Source organism: Oncorhynchus keta, chromosome 31 (genome assembly GCF_023373465.1).
Source record: "Oncorhynchus keta strain PuntledgeMale-10-30-2019 chromosome 31, Oket_V2, whole genome shotgun sequence".
Taxonomy (NCBI): Eukaryota; Metazoa; Chordata; class Actinopteri; order Salmoniformes; family Salmonidae; genus Oncorhynchus; species Oncorhynchus keta.
In genome coordinates, this window is record NC_068451.1 from 7,109,884 (window position 1) to 7,132,454 (window position 22,571).

The following is a 22,571-nucleotide window of genomic DNA, read 5'->3' on the forward strand; positions in this document are numbered from 1 at the left end:
TAACCGGTGCCCCCGCATATCGACTCTGTACCGGAATCCACTGTATATAGTCTCGCTATTGTTATTTTACTGCTGCTCTTTAACTACTTGTTACTTTAATTTCTTATTCATATTTTTTTTAACTACGTTGTTGGTTAGGGGCTTGTAAGCATTTCACTGTGCAGTTAGGTAACCTGTTGTATTCAGCGCATGTGACTAATAAAATTTGATTTGATCCTAATAGGAGCAAAGGGCCGGAACAACTCCATATTAATCCCCATGATTTTGGAATGAGATGTTCGACCAGCAGGTGTCCACACACTTTTGGTCATGTAGTGTATATTCACTAACATATACTGTAATGTTATATTTATACATACAGTTTTTAAAGGAACATCAGTTTGATGACATACTATATATCTTAGCTGAAGTACACAAAGTGCACAATAATATTGTTTGTGCATTATGGTAATGGTATCTGGTTGCCAAAACATTACCGTGTCGCTGAAGGAAAGCCCTGTGATAAGTGTTCAACCACCCAGAAATAATGAAATCAAGACTTGAGAGGTCTAGTGCTGCCTGTGTTAATATTCACAAATACACACACACACACACACACACACACACACACACACACACACACTACTGGATCAAAGACCACAGACCTAAACTATCATGTTTCAGCTCTCGGTGAGGGGCAATTCCACTGTTCAAGTAAATGTGTTTTTATTACATTTTTGGAAATTATTAGAAGTAGTCCTTGTGCATAGCGTTGTAAGGTTCGTTTAACATTGCAATCATTGGTTTTTGTTTGACGTAGATTTTATTTGATTTTTAAAAAATGGGAGTCTGTCATTCATGTGGAATTGCTTCAAATGAGTCGGGTGATGGAGTAAAGACAAAAATGTCCTCACCTGCTCCTAATGTTCATAAATAACCCAATGATGTGTTCTCTCTGAAATTACACCACTTTACCCATTTTGGCGAGGCACTTTCAACCCCCTCTCTTCCCCCTTCAATAAGCAGAACCATAAATTAGGCAGCGTTACTGTTAGGGAGCCCTGCGGTCTCTGGTTCACGTCACTAGCCTACCACAGTTCTACAACTAATGAGGCAACTGATACATATCCCCCGAGGACCTGAGAAACTCAACCATTATTCACTTCATAGTCATGAAACTGGGGGGGGGGCTGGCGTCACTGACAGCCACCTTGGTTAAACCGAACATGGATGATTGGATGGAATTTGAGCTTGCAACCCCACGGTTCAATACCTAGAACTTTCTTTAGTGAGCCAAAGTAAAATGTTAGCTAGCTTCATGCCAATGACTTGTTTATACATATGACACAAGGCGAAGGTGTAGGCTGCACCATCAAACCAAAGCATATCCTGCTGCACCAGGTATGTGCTAGCCTTGCTTTCCAAACAGGTGAACGAGACCAGGCATGTGTATACTCATTCGGTACTGAAAGCAAAGGTTAGCCTGTGTTTTGACATCATCCTTCATCTAAAATACATTTAAAAAAAATGGAGGATCTGTTTATTGCCCTTTCCCAGTTCATTTGTATAAGTAGCTTGCAAAGAAGTCGTTCAAAGTATGGCCAGAAAGCACTTAGGTTTGATGTACGCACTATTTCTGTGAAGGCTGGACCAATATTGCATTGGAGATGTCTAAACAACCAAGGGTACAAGCTTTCGGAGCCTGGCATGGATCATCCAAGGCATTCTGGAGCCCACTTCTTTCCCCCTTGCGTGGACCATCCAGGCAGCTTTGGCCCAACATCCAAATTAAACATCCCCTTTTCAGGACCCGGTCTTTCAAAGATATTTGGATTTTTACAAATTAACTTCACAGATCTTCATTGTAGGGTTTAAACACTGTTTCCCATGCTTGTTCAATGAACCATACACAATTAATGAACATGCACCTGTGGAACGGTCATGAAGACACTAACAGCAGTAGGCAATTAAGGTCAGAGTTTTGAAAACTTAGTGTCCTAAAGGAGGCCTTTCTACTGAACCTGAAAAACACCAAAAGAAAGATGCCCAGGGTCCCTGTTTATCTGAGTGAACATGACTTAGGCATGCTGCACGGAGGCATGAGGACAGCAGATGTGGCCATGGCAATAAATTACAATGTCTGTACTCTGAGACGCCTAAGACCGTGCTACATGGAGACGGGACGGACAGCTGATTGTCCTGGCACATCCGAACATCACACCTGTGGGACAGGTATCGGATGGCAACAACTGCCCGAGTTACACCAGGGTCGCACAGTCCCTCCATTAGTGCTCAGACTGTCCGCAATGGGCTGAAAGAGGCTGGACTGAGGGCTTGTAGGCCTGTTGTAAGGCAGGTCCTCAACAGACATCACTTGCAACAACGTCACCTATGGGCACAAACCCACCATGGCTAGACCAGATAGGACTGGCAAAAAGTGCTCTTCACTGACGAATTGCGGTTTTATCTCACCAGGGGTGATGGTCGGATTTGCGTTCATCGTCGAAGGAATGAGCATTACATCGAGGCCTGTACTCTGGAGCGGGATCAATTTGGAGGTGGAGGGTCTGTCGTGGTCTGGGGCGATGTGTCACAGCATCATCGGACTGAGCTTGTTGTCATTGCAGGCAATCTCAACGTTGTGCGTTACAGGGAAGACATCCTCCTCCCTGATGTGGTACCATTCCTGCAGGCTTATCCTGACATGACCCTCCAGCATGACAATTAGAGGTCGACCGATTATGATTTTTCAACGCCGATACCGATTAAAATCGTCCGATTTGTATTTATTTATTTGTAAATATGACAAATACAACAATACTGAATAAACACTTATTTTAACTTAATATAATACATCAATAAAATCAATTTAGTCTCAAGTAAATAATGAAACATGTTCAATTTGGTTTAAATAATGTAAAAACAGAGTGTTGGAGAAGAAAGTAAAAGTGCAATATGTGCCATGTAAGAAAGCTAATGTTTCAGTTCCTTGCTCAGAAGATGAGAACATATGAAAGCTGGTGGTTCCTTTTAACATGAGTCTTCAATATTCCCAGGTAAGAAGTTTTAGGTTGTAGTTATTATAGGACTATTTCCCTCTATACCATTTGATTTTCATTAACTTTTGGATTTTCTTATAGGCACTTTAGTATTGCCAGTGTAACAGTATAGCTTCCGTCCCTCTCCTCGCTCCTCCCTGGGCTCGAACCAGCAACACAACGATAAAAGCCACCATCGAAGCAGCGTTACCCATGCAGAGCAAGGGGAACAACAACTAGAAGGCACAGAGCGAGTGATGTTTGAAACGCTATTAGCGCGCGCTAACTAGCCAGCCATTTCACTTTGGTTACACCAGCCTCATCTCGGGAGTTGATAGGCTTGAAGTCATAAACAGCGCAATGCTTGATGAACAACGAAGAGTTGCTGGCAAAACGAACGAAAGTGCCTACCACCGCTCAGTCAGATACGTAGATACTTGTATGCTCAGTCAGATTATATGCAACGCAGGACACACTAGATAATATCTAGTAATATCAACCATGTGTAGTTAACTAGTGATTATGATTGTTTGTTTTTTAGAAGATAAATTTAATCCTAGCAAGCAACTTACCTTTGCCTGTTATGCGAATGCAGTAAGCCATCTCCTTGTGGAGTGCAACGAGAGAGAGGCAGGTCGCTATTGCGTTGGACTACTGTAAGATTGTAAGATTGCAAGATTGGATCCCGCGAGCTGACAAGGTGAAAATCTGTCATTCTGCCCCTGAACAAGGTAGTTAACCCACCTTTCCTAGACCGTTATTGAAAATAAGAATGGGTTCTTAACTGACATGCCCAGTTAAATACAAGGTATAACAAAAAAAATATATATTAAAAAAATATAATAATAAAATATATACACTGCTCAAAAAAATAAAGGGAACACTAAAATAACACATCCTAGATCTGAATGAATGAAATATTCTTAAATACTTTTTTCTTTACATAGTTGAATGTGCTGACAACAAAATCACACAAAAATTATCAATGGAAATCAAATTTATCAACCCATGGAGGTCTGGATTTGGAGTCACACTCAAAATGAATGTGGAAAACCACACTACAGGCTGATCCAACTTTGATGTAATGTCCGAAAACAAGCCAAAATGAGGCTCAGTAGTGTGTGTGGCCTCCACGTGCCTGTATGAACTCCCTACAACGCCTGGGCATGCTCCTGATGAGGTGGCGGATGGTCTCCTGAGGGATCTCCTCCCAGACCTGGACTAAAGCATCCGCCAACTCCTGGACAGTCTGTGGTGCAACATAATATAATAATAATAATAATAATAATAATAAATGCCATTTAGCAGACGCTTTTATCCAAAGCGACTTACAGTCATGTGTGCATACATTCTACGTATGGGTGGTCCCGGGAATCGAACCCACTACCCTGGCGTTACAAGCGCCATGCTCTACCAACTGAGCTACAGAAGGACCACGGATGTTGGTGGATAGAGCAAGACATGATGTTCCAGATGTGCTCAATTGGATTCAGGTCTGGGGAACGGGCGGGCCAGTCCATAGCATCAATGCCTTCCTCTTGGAGGAACTGCTGACACACTCCAGCCACATGAGGTCCAGCATTGTCTTGCATTAGGAGGAACCCAGGGCCAACCACACCAGCATATGGTCTGAGGATCTCATCTCGGTACCTAATGGCAGTCAGGCTACCTCTGGCGAGCACATGGAGGGCTGTGCGTCCCCCCAAAGAAATGCCACCCCACCCCATGATTGACCCACCGCCAAACCGGTCATGCTGGAGGATGTTGCAGGCAGCAGAACGTTCTTCACAGAGTCTCCAGACTCTGTCATGTCTGTCACATGTGCTCAGTGTAAACCTGATTTCATCTGTGAAGAGCACAGGGTGCCAGTGGCGAATTTGCCAATCTCGGTGTTCTCTGGCAAATGCCAAACGTCCTGCACGATGTTGGGCTGTAAGCACAACCCCCACCTGTGGACGTCGGGCCCTCATACCACCCTCATGGAGTCTGTTTCTGACCGTTTGAGCAGACACATGCACATTTGTGGCCTGCTGGAGGTCATTTTGCAGGGCTCTGGCAGTGCTCCTCCTCCTTGCACAAAGGCGGAGGTAGCGGTCCTGCTGCTGGGTTGTTGCCCTCCTATGGCCTCCTCCACGTCTCCTGATGTACTGGCCTGTCTCCTGGTAGCGCCTCCATGCTCTAGACACTACGCTGACAGACACAGCAAACCTTCTTGCCACAGCTCGCATTGTTGTGCCATCCTGGATGAGCTGCACTACCTGAGCCATTTGTGAGTTTTAGCATGAGACCGAGTCTACCACTAGAGTGAAAGCACCGCCAGCATTCAAAAGTGACCAAAACATCAGCCAGGAAGCATAGGAACTGAGAAGTGGTCTGTGGTCACCACCTGCAGAACCACTCCTTTATTGGGTGTGTCTTGCTAATTGCCTATAATTTCCACCTGTTGTCTATTCCATTTGCACAACAGCATGTGAAATGTATTGTCAATCAATGTTGCTTCCTAAGTGGACAGTTTGAATTAACTGAAGTGTGATTGACTTGGAGTTACATTGTGTTGTTCAAGTGTTCCCTTTATTTTTTTTGAGCAATATATATATATATATATATATATATATATATATATATATATATATATAAAAACATATATTATTTTTAAAAATCAGATTTTTATGAAAACTTGAAATCGGCCCTAATTAAATCAGCCATTCTGATTAATCGGTCGACCTCTAATGCCAATGCCACCAGTCATACTGCTCGTTCTGTGCGTGATGTCCTGCAAGACAGGACTGTCAGTGTTTTGCCATGTCCAGCGAAGAGCACAGATCTCAATCCCATTGAGCATGTCTGGGACCTGTTGGATCGGGGGGTGAGAGCTAGGGACATTCCCCCCAGAAATGTACGGGAACTTGCAGGTGCCTTGGTGGAAGAGTGGGCTAACATCTCACAGCAAGAACTGGCAAATCTAGTACAGTCCATGAGGAGGAGATGCACAGCAGTACTTAATACAGCTGGTGGCCACACCAGATACTTACTGTTACTTTTGATTTTAACCCCCCTTTGTTCAGGGACACATTATTACATTTGTTAGTTACACGTCTGTGGAACTTGTTAGGTTTATGTCTCAGTTATGTTCATAAATATTTACATGTTAAGTTTGCTGAAAATAAAGTTGACAGTGAGAGGACGTTTCTTTTTTTGCAGAGTTTACGGCCTCTGGGGAGACGACGGCTTGAGCTACAATAACCCGCCTGCCAGCAATCAGTTAAGATTAGGAAGCAGCCAGTGGCTCCAAGGGACTCCAAACTAAGGATGGGAACTTTACACTCGTCGACATTCCTAAGCCCTACATATTCGGGTAGGACAGAACGGGTTGTTTGGTCTTCACATCTTGTAGTATTGAAATGCAAGAGTAACAATCCGTGAGGGGCGAGCGGACAGCCCTGATGGGTAAATTAACTCCGGATGCCACAGGACCTGGGCTCTCACAGCGAGAGAGCATGACGTCAGTGTACGACCCTGGGGCTCCACAAGTGATTGAATCCAGAAACCGAAATGACCACCCTTCAAACCACCACCACCCCCTAAAAAGATGGTGAGGGGGCTGCTGTTTGCTCAGAGAGAGTGAGAGCGAGACCGAGAGAATGGAAGGTTGTAGGGGGTGGAAGTGGTACTCAGAGAACTACGATCAAGACTATTTCTCACACTGCTTTGCTCCCAGTGTATCCCGGATTCCCGGAAGGAGTCCATATTATCCGTGCTTGGGGCGCAGTGACTAAGAAAAAACACTTTCTGCTCGTAACATTCCCAAACACTTGAGTAGTGAGTGACACATTCCCCTGAGAGAGAGACTTCTAGGAAAGCACTACCTCCCCCGCCAAGGATGACCAACAACCCAACAATTCTGTTTATGATATCATATCTTACAGTAGGGAAGGTTACTTGTAATACATTCTGGTATATTACATGCATAATTCCCAAAAGGGAATGCAACTGTCTGGAAGACATTTAGCTCAATGGAAACGTATCCAGATGCTGCAAATGCTATATACTGTAGGTAGAAATGGAGCGGCTCCTCACCAGTGCCTTTTCCTCTGACTTTCTTTACTCTTTCAAGGCTGTTGATTGGGGTTGAAGTCTCTCAGTCTCAGCCAGAACATCCGGTGAGATAGCGAGAGAACGTCAAGGTCAGTCTAGTCTAGTCATCACAACCCGCACCCCCCCCCCCAATTAACATGTTGGTGGGCTTAGAGACCCAGAGACAGAGGTTTATGCGTAGAGATAGAACCCTAGCAATGTAAACGTGATTCTCTCTATGCGTAGAGATAAAACAATAGAGCGGCTGATTGCTTTCTCTATGGGTCTATGCAAGTTGTTTACTCATTGCTGCCAAGTCAGTCAGCACTATACGCCGTTTGATCAGGCTCAAACTCAGGATGTGCGCCAGAGATGGGTTAGCTAAGGCTCCCTCCCACCAACCCCAGTGCTGGGTCCGGTTTAACTGACGGGCCCGCTAATCCCCTGATTAAAAACTCTGCTCACGCTTCGGTTCACTCCAAACGAGCCGGCCGTTGCACTCCGCGCTGGGAACAGTCCCTAGCGCTCTTCCTCTGTCCCAACGCCCCGGTGAGAGTATCCGCTTGTAAAACGTCTGTTTGGCGACGGTCAGAGTTGCCAGACAAAGCAGTAGACCGTGTGTTACATCAACAGATGAGAGAGACAGTCCCTGGCTGTCGAAAAAAAAAGAGACTGTAGCGAGTTCCACAAAGTATGCTACACAAGCAAATGATGACATAACCATATAATGTTCCACAATTACAGACACAGGAATAGCATTGATGAGAGACAAGTTGTTGTGAAGGAAAAATGTTATGAAGACCATGAGCAGAGAAAGTTATTCAAAAACGATTTCAAAATGTGGATATGAAAGGGTGATATTTACGAGACAACCAAATAAACCAAGTACATTATAGGCCCATCTATAGCCAGAGTGCACACGACTAACACGTTTCAATCTTATGGGAAACACATGCATGTCTTAAGAGGCTGAAAAAAAGAAGAACGTGATGCTATAGCTACTGTACTTGTGTCATTTCTGGAAATGTCCTCTATAATCATGCGTTGAGGATTAGTCTGTCGGAGTGGATCAGAATGTTGATGAGTAAGCGTAAGGCTGCTGGAGCTGAGCCGATGTAAACATGGCAAGGAGAGCACTTGACGTACTAGACAGCGACATCGCCCTGTGTACTTCACCCAACAGGTGTTCTGTGTAGAGTTCAAGCTCTTGCTTGTCTGTGTGTACTCTATGATTAAGCACATACATATGCGCGCACACACACACACACACACACACACACACACACACACACACACACACATATCCTCAAAAAAGGTTCAGAGTGTCCTCACACACAGACATCAACCACAAGCAATGCTGCTGTATCTTTTGAGTCTCCTTTCCAAAGTGTGGAAAGGAGACTCAAACAAGGTCAACAAATCTTATTATTACCAACTACAACTGTTTTAACTTCGACAAGAATGTGTGCTCCCGGTTTTAAAAACACCTCTATTTCACTGACTGGGAATGAGACCACCGTTGTTCTTTTTAAAGGACATATATTAAGAAAAAAAGGACATGAATGGCCATCTTAAAGTGTGAGAAAAGAAAGGATTGACTACCAGAATATGGGGGAGTGGTTGTGTGTTAGACATGAGCTGGCCTCCTTAGGAATATTACTTCTAACCACTCGGCGCTCTGCAGTTGGTCAGGCCAGTCTGGTGTGCAAAGAGTACTCCCATACAGTCTATGGCCACTCCTCAGTAAAAGTGTCAAGATAAGCCAGTCCGTCAGAGTCTATCCAATAGTTCTCCTAAATTACAACATCTCAAAGACATGGAGGAGTAGAGGGGAAACAAAGATGGCTTCCTATTGCAGCCCAAAGGCATATATTTCACACACATTGAACTAACCATTGGTCTATATAAAAACATCAAAGCATATACACTACATTTCCAAGAGTATGTGGACACCTGCTTGTCAAACTTCTCATTGCAAAATCATGGGCATTAATATAGAGTTGGTCCCCCCCCCCCCCTTTGCTGCTAGAACAGCCTCCACTCTTCTAGGAAGGCTTTCCACTAGATGTTGAAACATTGCTGCAGGGACTTGCACATTAGTACGGTCGGGCAATAAGGCTTGGCTCGCAGTCGGCGTTCCAATTCATTCCGAAGGTATTCGTTGGGGTTGAGGTCAGGGCTCTGTGCAGGTCAGTCAAGTTCTTCCACAAAGATCAACAAACCATTTCTGTATGGCTCTTGCTTTGTGCACAGGGGTATTGGAATCAGGCAAACATTTTTTGTGATTTCATGGAGCCCTGCAAAACACATTGTGGCTCTCCAGGGACTTAGAGCCAGTGTCCTCTGTTTTGACCAATCAAAGGTTTTATAAATGGCACGACAAGTGTACAATTTTTTTGCGTCTATCCTGTGTTTGTCTGTTTAGATGTTTTTTTGTTTCTATAGATGTGTGGGAATAGGTTTCATTGAGTATTGGCGAGTACACCCAAATCAGTAGAGCACAGGGAATCTGACTCTCCAGCATCCAGCTGACCTATACTTCCTGTAGTTGCCAAATACCTCTGCTTCCTTTCATACTTGTGTTATCACCTCAACAATGAATGTTGTGAATGGGAGAGGTGGGAATACAGCCCACAATGCATCCTCAAAATAAATCCTAGAGTGCAATGAAAGAATATTCACAACTGACTATTACATAGTCTACACTACATGACCAAAAGTATGTGGACACCTGCTAGTCAAACAGCTCATTCCATAATCATGGGCATTATTATAGAGTTGGTCCACCCTTTGCTGCTATAACCTTCTTCTGGGAAGGCTTTCCACTTGAGGTTGGAACATTGGAAGCAAATCCCCGCAGAATTTAGCCACAAGAGCATTGGTGAGGTCGGCATTGATGTTGGAGCGATTAGGCCTGGCTCGCAGTCGGCGTTCCAGTTCATCCCAAAGGTGTTCGATGGGGTTGAGGTCAGGGCTCGGTGCAGGCCAGTCAAGTTATTCCACATAAAATCGACAAACCATTTCTGTATGGACCTCACTTTGTGCACAGGGGCATTGCCATGCTGAAATAGGACTGTTTCCCAAACTGTTGCCACAAAGTTGGAAGCACAGAATCGTCTAGAGTGTTATTGTATGCTGTAGCGTTAAGATTTCCCTTCACTGGAACTAAGGGGTCTAGCCCGAACCATGAAAAACAGCCCCAGACCATTATTCCTTCTTCACCAAACTTTACATTTGGCACTATGCAGTCGGGCAGGTAGCGTTCTCCTGGTACCCACCAAACCAAGATTAGTCCATCGGACTGCCAGATGATGAAGCGTAATTCATCACTCCAGAGAACAGTTTTGTGCTGAAGTTGCTTTCAGAGGCAGTTTGGAACTCAGTAGTGAGTGTTGCAACAGAGGACAGATGATTTATACATGGTACATGTATGGCCTACCACTTCACAGCTGAGCCGTTGTTGCTCCTAGACATTTCCACTTCACAATAACTGCACTTCCAGTTGACCGGGGCAGCTCTAGCAGGTCACAAAAATGTGACGGTGCCACGTTGAAAGTCACTGAGCTCTTCAGTACGGGCCATTCTACTGCCAGTGTCTGTCTATGGTGATTGCATGGCTGTGTGCTCGATTTTCTACACCTTTCAGCTACCGGTGTTGTTGAAATAGTCGAAGCCACTAATTTGAAGTGGTGTCCGCATAATTTTTGGTCATGTAGTGTATCAGTTAATATTAACCTGCTTAGTATTTTTCGAATTAAAAACATGACAATTGCTGCATTAGCTAAACTGGCTAGAATGGGCAATATGAGAAGGACAGAGAAAACGCACGGAGAGTGAGAAGAAATTAAGGAGAAATCAAATGGAATAGATAGAAAGAGCAAAGAAGAGTGTGACATTTAGAGGAAAATCCAATCTTGGCGTTGGATCTGAAACCTATGACATGTCATAAATCAGAGCAGAGGAAAAGTGAAACGTTGGGTTTGGATAAACACATACCACCACATTATGCTCCTCAGTTCTACTGTCTGGATGTCTTCCAGACAGAGTAAAGCTCCTTGGCTGGCTTTGAGACGGGTAGAAAATACAGCGCTGGACACTTCAGTATATCATTTAAGGCCCGGTTGAGCATATCGAGAAAAGTTCATTTGTGTTACAGTCCAATCGCAATGGCCATTTCAAAACTAAGCCAAACGGGGAACCTCTCCCTGCCTTATTTACTCAATGTATCACGCCGTGTCAGCTCGATAAGACTCTCCATTTGGTGACGAATGTTAAATGTCAATTGCATGAATTACACAATATTTTCATGGTCCAGAACCTGTTTGTGTTAGACTGTCCTTAGGATTACTATCCCTTTACGTTTAAACACATTTTTAAAAAAAGGCAAGGCCAGTGTCCTTTGGGATTTAAACAGTTGATAATTCAAGGACTACACTCTCCACAGAGACAGCTAGGAGGCCAAGATGACTGGACATTTGCCTGGCGACTTCCCTTAACATCAGGACATCAACGGGCTGTCAGGTTCAACTGCCTTGTTAGGCTTTTGAGAACACAATGATCTAGCTACTGCAAGTCTTGTGCTGGATAAGTACAGTGCCTTCAGAAAGTATTCACATACCATTACTTTTTCCACATTGAGACATTTATTTTCAAATTGATAAAAAAAATATATAAAAAAATGTTTTAAAAAAGTCACTGGTCTACACACAAACACATAATGTCAAAGTGGAATTACGTTATATATATATATTTTTTTAAACTTTTTAAAATGTTTTATTATTAACTGAAACGTCTTAAGTCCATATGTATTCAACCCCTTTGTTATGCCAATCCTAAATAAGTGGGTTAAAAATGTGCTTATAAGGTCACATAAAAAGATGCTTGGACTCACGGAGTGCAATAATAGTGTTTACCAATATTTGAATGACGAGCTCATCTCCGTATCCCACTCATACTGATAATTAAGGTCCCTCAGTCAAGCAGTGAATTTCAAACACATTCAACCACAAAAACCAGGGAGGTTTTCCAATTCCTCGCAAAGAAAGTAGATGGTAAAAATTTTAAAAAGCTAATATTGAATATCCCCGTGAGCATGAAGAAGTTATTAATTTCACTTTGGATGGTCACAACAAATATATGTGTGTCCTTCCCATCTCAGTTGCCGAAGAGGAAGGAAACTGCTCAGGAATTTCACCATGAGGCCAATGGTGACTTTAAAACAGTTACAGATTAATGGCTGTGGTAAGAGAAAACTGAGGATGGATCAACAACATTGTAGTTAGTCCACAATATTAACCTAACTGACATTGAAAAGAAGCATGTACATGAATGAAAAAAATATTCCAAAATATGCATCCTGTTTGCAACAAGGCGCTAAAGTAATACTACAAAAAAATGTGGCAAAGCAATATAACTTTTTGTCCTGAATACAAAGTGTTATTGGATTTGCCCCAAACATACACATTAGTGAGTACCACTCTCCATATATTTCACTATAGTGGTGGCTGCATCATGTCATGGGTATGCTTGTAACTGTTAAGGACTAGGGAGTCTTTCAGGATAAAATAATAAATGGAATGGAGCTAAGCACATGCAAAATCCTAGAGGAAAACCTGGTTCCGTCTGCTTTCCACCAGACACTGGGATATAAATTCCCAATTAACTTGAACAAGGCCAAATCTTCACTGGAGTTGCTTACCAAGACAGTAAATGTTCTTGAGTGGCCGAGTTACAGATTTGACTTGCATCTACTTGAAAATCTATGGAAAGACCTGAAAATGACTATCTAGCCATGATCAACAACCAATTTGACAGAGATCGAAGAATTTTGAAAAGAATGGAGAAATGTTGCAAAATCCAGACGTGGAAAGCTTTGAGACTTACCCAAAAGGTGCTTCTACAAAGTATTGATTCAGAAGTGTGAATACTTATGCAAATGAGATATTTTCAATAAATGTGCAAAAAAAAACAAAAAAAAGTTCACACTGTCATTATGGCGTATTGCGTGAAAATCGGTGAGAAAAAAACCATGTAATACATTTTGGATTTAATCTGTAACACAACAAAATGAGGAATAAGTCTAAGGGTACGAATACTTTCTGAAGCCACTGTAACTCAGCCTATGCATGTCGGTTGACATGAGAGACTAGAGGCACAATGAAGCAACAAAGTCAAACTAGGGGATACATTTCATGAGCAACATCTGTTTGTACTTTTGTAGTTGTGAGCTGCACTCACTGGCATTTGCTGTATCAGATAAAGACACTACAGTAACTGTGAGGAAGGGGTGAGCCAATGAAGTCAGAGGAAGCAGAGGAAATTGCTCATGATAACGAGATCACACCATGTTTGCAAAAACAGTGACTATAACAACCCAATGAAAACGAGATAACCACGCTTACAAACACACAGTCACTATAACAACCTAATGAACAGACACTCAGACCACAAAGATGCTTTCTGCTTCTAACTGACAAATGACGATTCACATGGGGATAATATGACGCAGAACCTAGCTAGCTGCTTTCCAATAGTACCCAACATTAAAAAAACAAGGACAAAGGCACTCACTCGTCACGATTAAAATGCCAGAGGCATATCTTAAACTCTGATGTGTCTCGGTAGGTCAAACCATTGTTAAACCAACACTTCCTGTTTTAAGCAATGCATCATTTCCTTAATTGCGGTTGGAACAGGCCAACTCCGCCCCAGCACTCCATAGCTTCCACGGGGCGGGATGCATAGCCATTGCGTAATCTGTGGCCAACGCTGTTTACGCTTCCAGACACGGAGTGGAGCCACAGATCGGACGCCGTTGGTAAACAAACAGAGGATCCAGCTGAAGAGTTGCCACTTCTACGTCTTTTCTCCCCCACTTTCAGACGAGAACAACCTGGCCCACCCACCAACCTCATTCCTCACACATTTCATGAGGCTACAAATCAGTAGGCCTGAGGCCCACTAAAACACTACTGCTGTGGCCATCGCTACTCTCTGTGATCCCTAGAATAACAGCGTCGAGATGCTTGGTCTCTACTGACCATTTTCATAATATCATGCAGACTCAAGCCATACTGTGCTGGCTCAGATATGAGAAGAAAATATCGTCCTTCCCACATGGTTCCAGCAACTATGCTGGAACCATAAACAGGCAGGCCCAGTACAGCTCATCTTAGTTTTGCTCAGTAGTGACAAAGCGGTACACTGTTCCTATGTGGAGGGTTTGACTTCACCAAAAGAGGGCTGGGCCGAGGACCAGTCACAGGAGGTCTAACCGGTCATTGTCCCTGAGCATTTAAACACAGCCTGGTATGGTGGTGGGAGGACACCGAGGGATCCGATGAGGGAGAGTGTCGTAACCATAAAGGTGGCCAAATGAGTACCTGTGGCAGGGCATTTGTCTCTCCTCTTAGCTTTAAATGAGCGAGCAGGTGTAGAGGAGAGATGTGATTTAGAGATTTGAAGAGAGGCAGAGGAAACCCAGGAAAAGGACAGGCCTATGCGGGACACAAACCTCCGCTAGAATGTTAGCAGGGTTTACTTTGCACAGCGAGTAGAAGGATATGCGCTAACTGGCCCTGAAGGGGGAGAAGAAAAAAATGGGGCTCAACATGGAACAGGAGGAGTTTCATAGTGATTTAGAATATCTTATGGAGAATGTCAGTTAACCACAGAAAAGGAGGTAACACAGCACTCAACAGTAATTTCTGTAGGCCTATTACGGACTTTTGTAAATGCCAAAAATGACATTGTGATAAAACCGTATTCTTACTTGCCAAGAGAGGACATGTTCATTGTGAGGAAAGAATGAATAGCTACTCTCAGAAGTAAAGCACAGCCCGAAATGCAATTGTCATATACACACCCCCTCTCTCAAATGTCTATCCAAGCTTACCATAACTCTTCCCCCAACGATAACAGATATATGTACCTAAATCCTACCGTGCTTTTTCAACCAATCATGAAAAACAGCTTTAGATTCTGGAAAATGTATCTGGATACATTTTTATATCCCGGTGTGGATGGTCAAAAGACTACATTTTTGGCCCACATTCGACTTCCTTTGAAGAGAAAGAAAAAAAACCTGCCATACATTACAATTTCACATCTGGTTTGGATTCGGGGGAAGTATGCAGTCAACTCCAGCATGCCAAAGGAGGTTTTGGACAGTCACTGACTGGAGAATTCAGGAAGGGGTGTCTTTACTTTCTCTGCAGCACTGGTATGCACCGGTAAATGTTAAGAGGGCAGAGGGAAAAAAAACAGAGAGAGCGAGAAAGGGAAAGGTACAGGAAGTGACAGACGGGGAGCAAGTGGGAAAAGATATCGGCCTAGATCTGAGTTGGGAAACACTAGTTGAGGGAGAGATAATGACAAGACTGTCAGCATTGCAAGGGGAACACAGGAAGTGAAAGAATGCAGAGACAAAAGAGCTGAGAGAAAAGGCTATATAGAGATAAAATGTTCAACAAAAGGATAAAAAGCTAGTCGTAGTAATAAAATATATAAACAAGATAGCGTTTAAGTCTAAGGGGAGAGAGCGAGAGAGAGAGAGAGAGAGAGAGAGAGAGAGAGAGAGAGAGAGAAATGTCTGAAAAAAGGAGCAAGCATGTAGTTGACAGTCATTACAGTAAATAGTCTCAGTTAGGGCCCTAGTGGACATTGGTAGGGGTAGGGAGTGGACAGCGAGTGGGGTGAGTACAGTTCAGAAGCCAATGTATGAGAAGGTGGAGTATATTATTCCTCCTTGTACAAACAAAACATGGCCCTGATTCCCAGGAGTCCCACTGACCAGCAGCAACGTGCAGATTTATTACCAAACATGGCCATGCCATAATTCTCGTCACTGTCCTGTCCTCCCCTGGCTGGGCTGCCGGTCATCTGCACTCCAATCCAGGGGATAGGTCAGGGCTTCCCTTTCATCTCTTTGAAAAACAGAACCCTACTGAATACTAGACACTGGCAGAGTGAGGGGAGGGTTTGGCTCAATAGCATCCGCTGAGGCTTCATTGGAGCAAGGTGGAAACGCAGACGTGTAGATAACATGGGAAGTTGATTGTTTGAATATCTGTCAAAGGCTGTGTTTTTTTTTGTTGTGCGGCAAATTTGATTCATGCTTGCAAACAGAACTTAAAACATGCCGCCTTAGCTTGATCCTTGAAAAAGTATTGCATTTCTCCCACCTAAAGGAGAATGGTGCTACTAGAGCAGTACGACCAGAATGTTTAGTTACAGTGGGTCACAGTACACTCTGGCTCCCTTTCAGCAGCAGGTCAGCCTAGCTGGTCTCCAGAGAGGATGGTGTTTGCACTAATCTTCAGAAGGGGAAACTGAGGGAGTCCTCCTATGCAATATCTTTACTGGCGTGGTGTCAATTTCATCTCTGCCGGTGTTTTACATCAGACACAACAACCTCCCCAGTCGTCAGACACAAGGTTGTTTTGTCTGGACCCAGAAAAAAAAAAACAATCTGTTAAATATTTCTGAACTGTGAAGACTTGACACTTTGGTACGGAAATTGTGATTTTCTCATTTAGAGGTCAGTGATTCAGTCATAGAAATGGATTCAGTCACACATTTTATGCTGTAGTACTGGGGTCTCTAACAGGTTGAACGCTGGTAGCTCGCAGCCCACCTATCACTAACTCGCCAAACAATTCTGAATGTGCATGTATTTTTCACGTGTTCCAGCGCAAACTGTTAAAAAACAAAATCTCACAAGCAGACACCTCAAGCTCTAACCAATCAAATCCACATTCTCACTCCTAGTTAGCCAGAATTGGCTTAAAAAGCAAAACGTGACACAATATCTGCCAATTAAGTTCCATCAATATTGCCCTTGTTTGTCTGTGTGCTGCGCACGTTTGTCTCTTATTCACTTCGTGTATCCAGTTCGTGACAATGAGAACTGTCTTCTGGGTAGAAAAATACTTTCCCCAAAACCTTCTATTAAATGTTAACTGCAAAGTAAGCTTACCTGGCAGAATTATATAATGATTATTTCTATAAAATCGGGTGGGCATTTGATTTACAAACTCTGTCATAATATATGCAGTGGTGTAAAGTACTTAAGTAAAAATACAGTACTACTTAAAGTCATGTTTTGGGGTAACTGTACTTTACTATTTACATTTTGGACTACTTTTACTTCACCACATTCCTAAAGAAAATAATGTACTTTTTACTCAATACATTTTCCCTGACACCTAAAAGTACTTGTTACATTTTGAATGATTAACAGGACATGAAAATGGTCCAAGTCACACACTTATCAAGAGAACATCCCTGGTCGTCATCGCAACTGCCGTTGAGCTGGCGTACTCACTAAACACAAAGTGTGCCCCTGGCTATCCATAGTTAAAAACATTTAAACCCAACAATTGTGACATCTGGTTTGCTTAATATAAAGTATTTGCAATTATTTATACTTTTGATACTGATACTCAAGTAGTATTTTACTGGGTGCGTCTTTAATTTAAAAAAGGGTATTTTTACTTTTATTCAAGTATGACAATTGGGTACTTTTCCACCACTGGATATATGCAGCAGCAAAAACATCACTAGACCAGCACATTCCTCTTTTGCAAAATACACAAGTTAAAGGGTTATTACACCAAAAAAAAATCAGTGTTTTTTTTTTTTTTTTTTCAGCCCTCAAATTTTCTGATGCAATTTAACTTCTCTAGGGTAGGGGGTAGCATTCGGAATTTTGGATGAAAAGCATGCCCAAATTACACAGCTTGCTACTCAGGCCCAGAAGATATGATATGCATATAACTGGTGGATTTGGATAGAAAACACTAAAGTTTCCAAAACTGTTAAAATAGTGTCTGAGTATAACAGAACTGATTTGGCAGGTGAAGGAAGTATTGGAAGTAAGTATTGTTTTTTTTTGTAGTTTTCTATTCAATGCCATTACAGTATCCATTGACTTAGGACTCAATTTGCAGTTCCTATGCCTTCCACTAGATGTCAGTCTTTAGAAATTGTTTCAGGCTTGTATTCTTATAAATGAGGGAGTAAGACCAGTCTGAATGAGTGGACCCTGACGTGTCACAGAGCTTTTTTCATGCGCAATCCCGAGAGAGTATTTTTTGTTTACCCTTTATATTGACAACGTTATTGTCTGGTTGAAATATTATAGATCATTTAGGCTAAAAACAACCTGGGGGATTGAATATAAACATCGTTTGACATGTTTCTATGAACTTTACGGATACAATTAGGATTTTGTCTGCCTGTTTTGACAAAATTTGAGCCTGTGGATTACTGAAGAAAACGCGAACAAAACTGAGGTTTTTGGATATAGAGATTTTATCGAACAAAAGGAACATTTATTGAGTAACTGAATGTCTTCTGAGTGCCACCATATGAAGATCATCAAAAGGTAAGGGATTAATTTTAGTTTTGTAACGCTTCTGTTTGGCTGGTTACTGTTTGTAATAATTTGTCAACTGGGCTATGTTCTCAAATAATCGTAAGGTATGCTTTTTGCCGTAAAGCATTTTTTAAGTCTGACACAGTGGTTGGATTAAACAAGAAGTTAATCTTTAAACCTATGTAAAATATGTTTTGTTTTCTGAATTTTTATAATGAGTATTTCTGTATTTGAATTTGGTGCTCTGCAATCTCACTGGATGTTGGCCAGATGGGACGCTTTTAAGCATTGACATGGACTTAGAACATCCAATGTCATTGTTCTCTATGGATACTTGCAATTGAGAGTGAAAAACTGAAGAAAAAAATCCCAAACCAGGAAAAATAAAACAATGTGAAAATACTAAATAGTGCCTATTTAGCTAGGAAATAATTCATGAGTAGTTTGCAACATATTTCATAATTTAAACGTAGCTAGAAAATGTTGGAGACCCCTGCTGTAGTAGGACTGGTCTCAAGGCTGAGATTGTACTGTATATCAAGTTACTGGTGTCCTAAGGCATTTCTCAGAGCCCGGTCCGTCATGCAGAGACCGTGGTGAAAGATACAGACGATAAGAGGCAGCGTGTAACTGGCAATGCAAATTCCATCCTTCCTGGTTTCTAGGGATCTGACCTGAATGACACTTCACATTCCGTATTTGCTTACCAAATGGTCATCTGTGTAGTTCCTTTGAACCTTTGACACAAAGTTGGCTAGTCAAATGCTACACAGCCCATTTAACATAGAGTAAGCACAATGTTCATGAATACGTCAGCAAGTTGATTTGACATCATCCCTTTCATGCCATACAATCTCGCCGCCTTTTATAGGTCCATGGCTATTTCCAACCCACACGGACCAAAAACCAAGGCTAGACCACGCGCCACAGAGCCAAAATGGCTCCTGTAAACTGGCCATTCCCAGGTGGTCGCCTGACTCTGCCGACTCAGCACAGTTAGCGAGGGCATCAAGGAGCTGGTGTAGAGTTTCCGAGCCCGCACAGTCAGCAATTTGAGCACCCTTTGATGGCCACATGCAATTGCTGCTCGCCACAACTGCAAGCAATTATTCCTCTCACACACATGGCCACTCATGATTGCTATGGTGGCACCTGATCCTTGGGTTAAGATGCCAGATTTTTGGTCAATGTGGCAATGCTCTCTTTCCCCATTTCAAACCTATATAGGGACTATCTGGAGGCTTTGTGGCTTGCAGGTGTAGGCATCTGAGACATGTCCTATTAGAAGTGTTGCACAACGTTCCTAGTTACGTACACTTGTAATGAGTATCAAAGCTGACATCTACCCTAGCTATGTTCTCTGCAACTCACAAGAGTAAATTGCGGTCACCAAAAACCATCCCTTCGCTCTCGCTCATTCGCTCCACGAACTTGAAAAGATGGGTTTATTTGAGGGGGGAACATTACGTATGTCCAGAAAATGCTGAGGGAATCTGCCAAATGGGAAACGACTGGGATGAATCACCGTTAAAAGTAATTTCCAGAGGTACTACTCTTCCCCCCACAGAGTAAGGTCTCCTTGGAAATGTGTAAACAGTGCCCTCATTCCCCGGCACCATAAAACACTTGGCAGTGAAGTCTTCCCTTGCTTCTAGTCCTCCCAGAGTTCACAGAGGGCGTTCTGGAGGTGATACCGTGGCAATGCGAAATATGTTGACTCTTAAGCACAATATGATCAATTATGCACTGAATGAGTACGCATATGCTCGATGAACTATTTCACTTTCATCGGATACTGTACATGACTCGTGGGCTGACTTCATTCCCTTTTCCCCGATAAAAAAAACAAACACATTATGGATCTAAGGTGCCCTAAATAAAAAAAAACAAGTCTCCAGAACCTGAGGATCAGGTCAATGCATGTCTGTACAGTAAGGGACCGTATAACAGAAGCATATTAAAAGCATCGTACTAAAGATATACTGTACAAAAATAGAATAATAGACCTAATAACTAGGTGTGTTAATGGTGGTGGAGCGACAGGCATTTCTATTAGGAGAGTCCCATTCCACCAGTTGGCCTGTCTGATACATATCAAATTTGAAGTTTCCACTCATAAAAACGTAATGACCATTTCTTTCATTCTGGTATTTGTAGGAGAGGCCAGAAGTAGGTTCCTTTCCTGCTGGAGGGTGACCCCTATGACTAGCGTGGGGTCAAAGACAATGCAGGGGCCAGTTGCTCCTTCCTGTCCCCAGAACAGAGATATATCCCAGAGCTCTCACAGATCCCAACACAGACACAGTACGCACACGGCCACAAAGAAAAACAGACACGTACTGTATAAACACGCCTGACACAGAGACAAGCAAGTAGACAAAGAAACAGCAGGCCACTGCGCTCATCTACAAACATATACAGCACATGTAAAATAGGAAGATTGAACCCTCTAAGACAAAACTTTTATTTTTATAAAATGAAATAAATAAATAAAAATCGGGGGACAATGGGTGACTAGTAGAAGACCAGAAGCAACCAGCAGTTTGTTTGTTTAAAGCGGAGTCTCAAATGGCAACCTATTCCCTATAGTGCACTATTTTTGACAAGGGCACGTACAGCTCTGGTCAAACATAGGGCACTATATAGGGAACAGGGTTCCATTTGGGATGAAAACAAAAGTCTATTTGTGGCGACTTCCCATTGAGTGTCATTAATGCTCATATTCACAATTCCGACTGATCCACTCATAAATGAACCCGATAAGATCAAACAACTTGATATATTTAGGAAATGAGTTCTAAAAACAAAGTGGGCAGATCCTGGTCATAGTCATCAAAGCACACTGAGTGGATAATCAATCCAGATAGAGAGCGGACCAGACTGGGATAAGAAGCACTAGGGTTTAATAGGCATAATCCTGCCAAATTACTCTCCTCACTGGTATAAGAGACCAATAAAAGCTGTGCTCATTCAAACAGTGATTTCACTGAAGCTGACATAACAGGGAAGTGTCAACTTCTATACACGCCGGCCATGAAAAAAATCTGCATTAGGCCAATAGGAATAATGACACACACAAAAAAAAAAAAAACTTACACAACCACACAGTTACTAAACATCCTTCCGGCATGAGGGAAGAAAGAGGAAAGACGGCTGGCTTGTGCCGAAACACGCCTCTCCTGACCAAATTGTACAATCCCCAGCGGACCCATCAAAAAAGAATCACCTCTTCTCTCCCCCTCCTTCCCTCCCTTCTCTCATTTTCTTTGACCTTCACATAGGACACGAGAGAAGAGAATGTCACGTATCTGTTGGAGAAGCCAACAGTGCAGCCAGTGGGGGTCAGCGACCCGTGGGTCAATTTCTTTTCCAGCATGCGGCTGGAATGAGCTCACTTCAAAAAGGTGTCCATAAATCAAGCTGCCATGCCAAGGACTCCATCCCGTTCCCCTCTGCTCCTCACCCCTCCATCTCTCTGCCCTTCTCCAACCTGAGAACCTGGGCCACGTTCAGTTGTGCATGAAAGATGGTAGAGCATGGACCCAGAGATGAAACTCCTTATTCTGGGTCTATATTGTGCAATATTTGCTGGACTTTGCAATGCAGGCACATTCTCAGTGCTCATTCACTCTGGTCCCGTCCTTCTTCTGACTCCACTGCTAAGAAGAAATTAGTTAGAACTAGTAGTAGCCAGGTCAAGGGCAGGTCATTGCATCCTTGTCATAGAAGATATTTGGGGAGTGGCAGGTTGTTATAAGTAGATGCTCAGAAGACACATTTTTATCATATATACCTTGGTGCGAATGGACAGGGAGCTCGACTGTTGGTGTGTTCAAAAGTGCTTGAAGGAAAGCACAATCTAAGAAATCCAATTTCAACTACCAGAGGAGAGCCACAATCAGTCACGCTCTTATCTCGCTGTGTCACATGGGATCTCTTTATCATGCAGCCATGCAAAACACTATTCGTGTTCTCCGCCTAATTCACTGCAAAGTGATAAAATGCAAAGTCCACCCAGTGCTTTGGTTAAATAAAGAGACAATGTACGCAAGCACAGGTGTTTCGGTAAACACAGGTAGTGGAGTTGAATTATGTCGAGTCCC

General features: G+C 42.8%; 1 protein-coding gene across 2 annotated transcripts in view; it reads right to left on the reverse strand.

Annotated features, from left to right (window-relative positions):
• Nucleotides 1-22,571, reverse strand: part of LOC118364288 (four and a half LIM domains protein 3-like) — a 52,174-nt gene that overhangs the window by 12,416 nt on the left and 17,187 nt on the right. Inside the window, exon 1 of one of the 2 annotated variants that reach the window (XM_035745708.2) lies at nucleotides 11,088-11,110. The exons of the other annotated variant lie outside the window; for it this stretch is intronic. The gene's annotated coding sequence lies outside the window, so the exon portion shown is untranslated. Of the gene's footprint in view, nucleotides 1-11,087; nucleotides 11,111-22,571 lie in introns of those variants that run through there. 2 annotated transcript variants of the gene reach the window in all.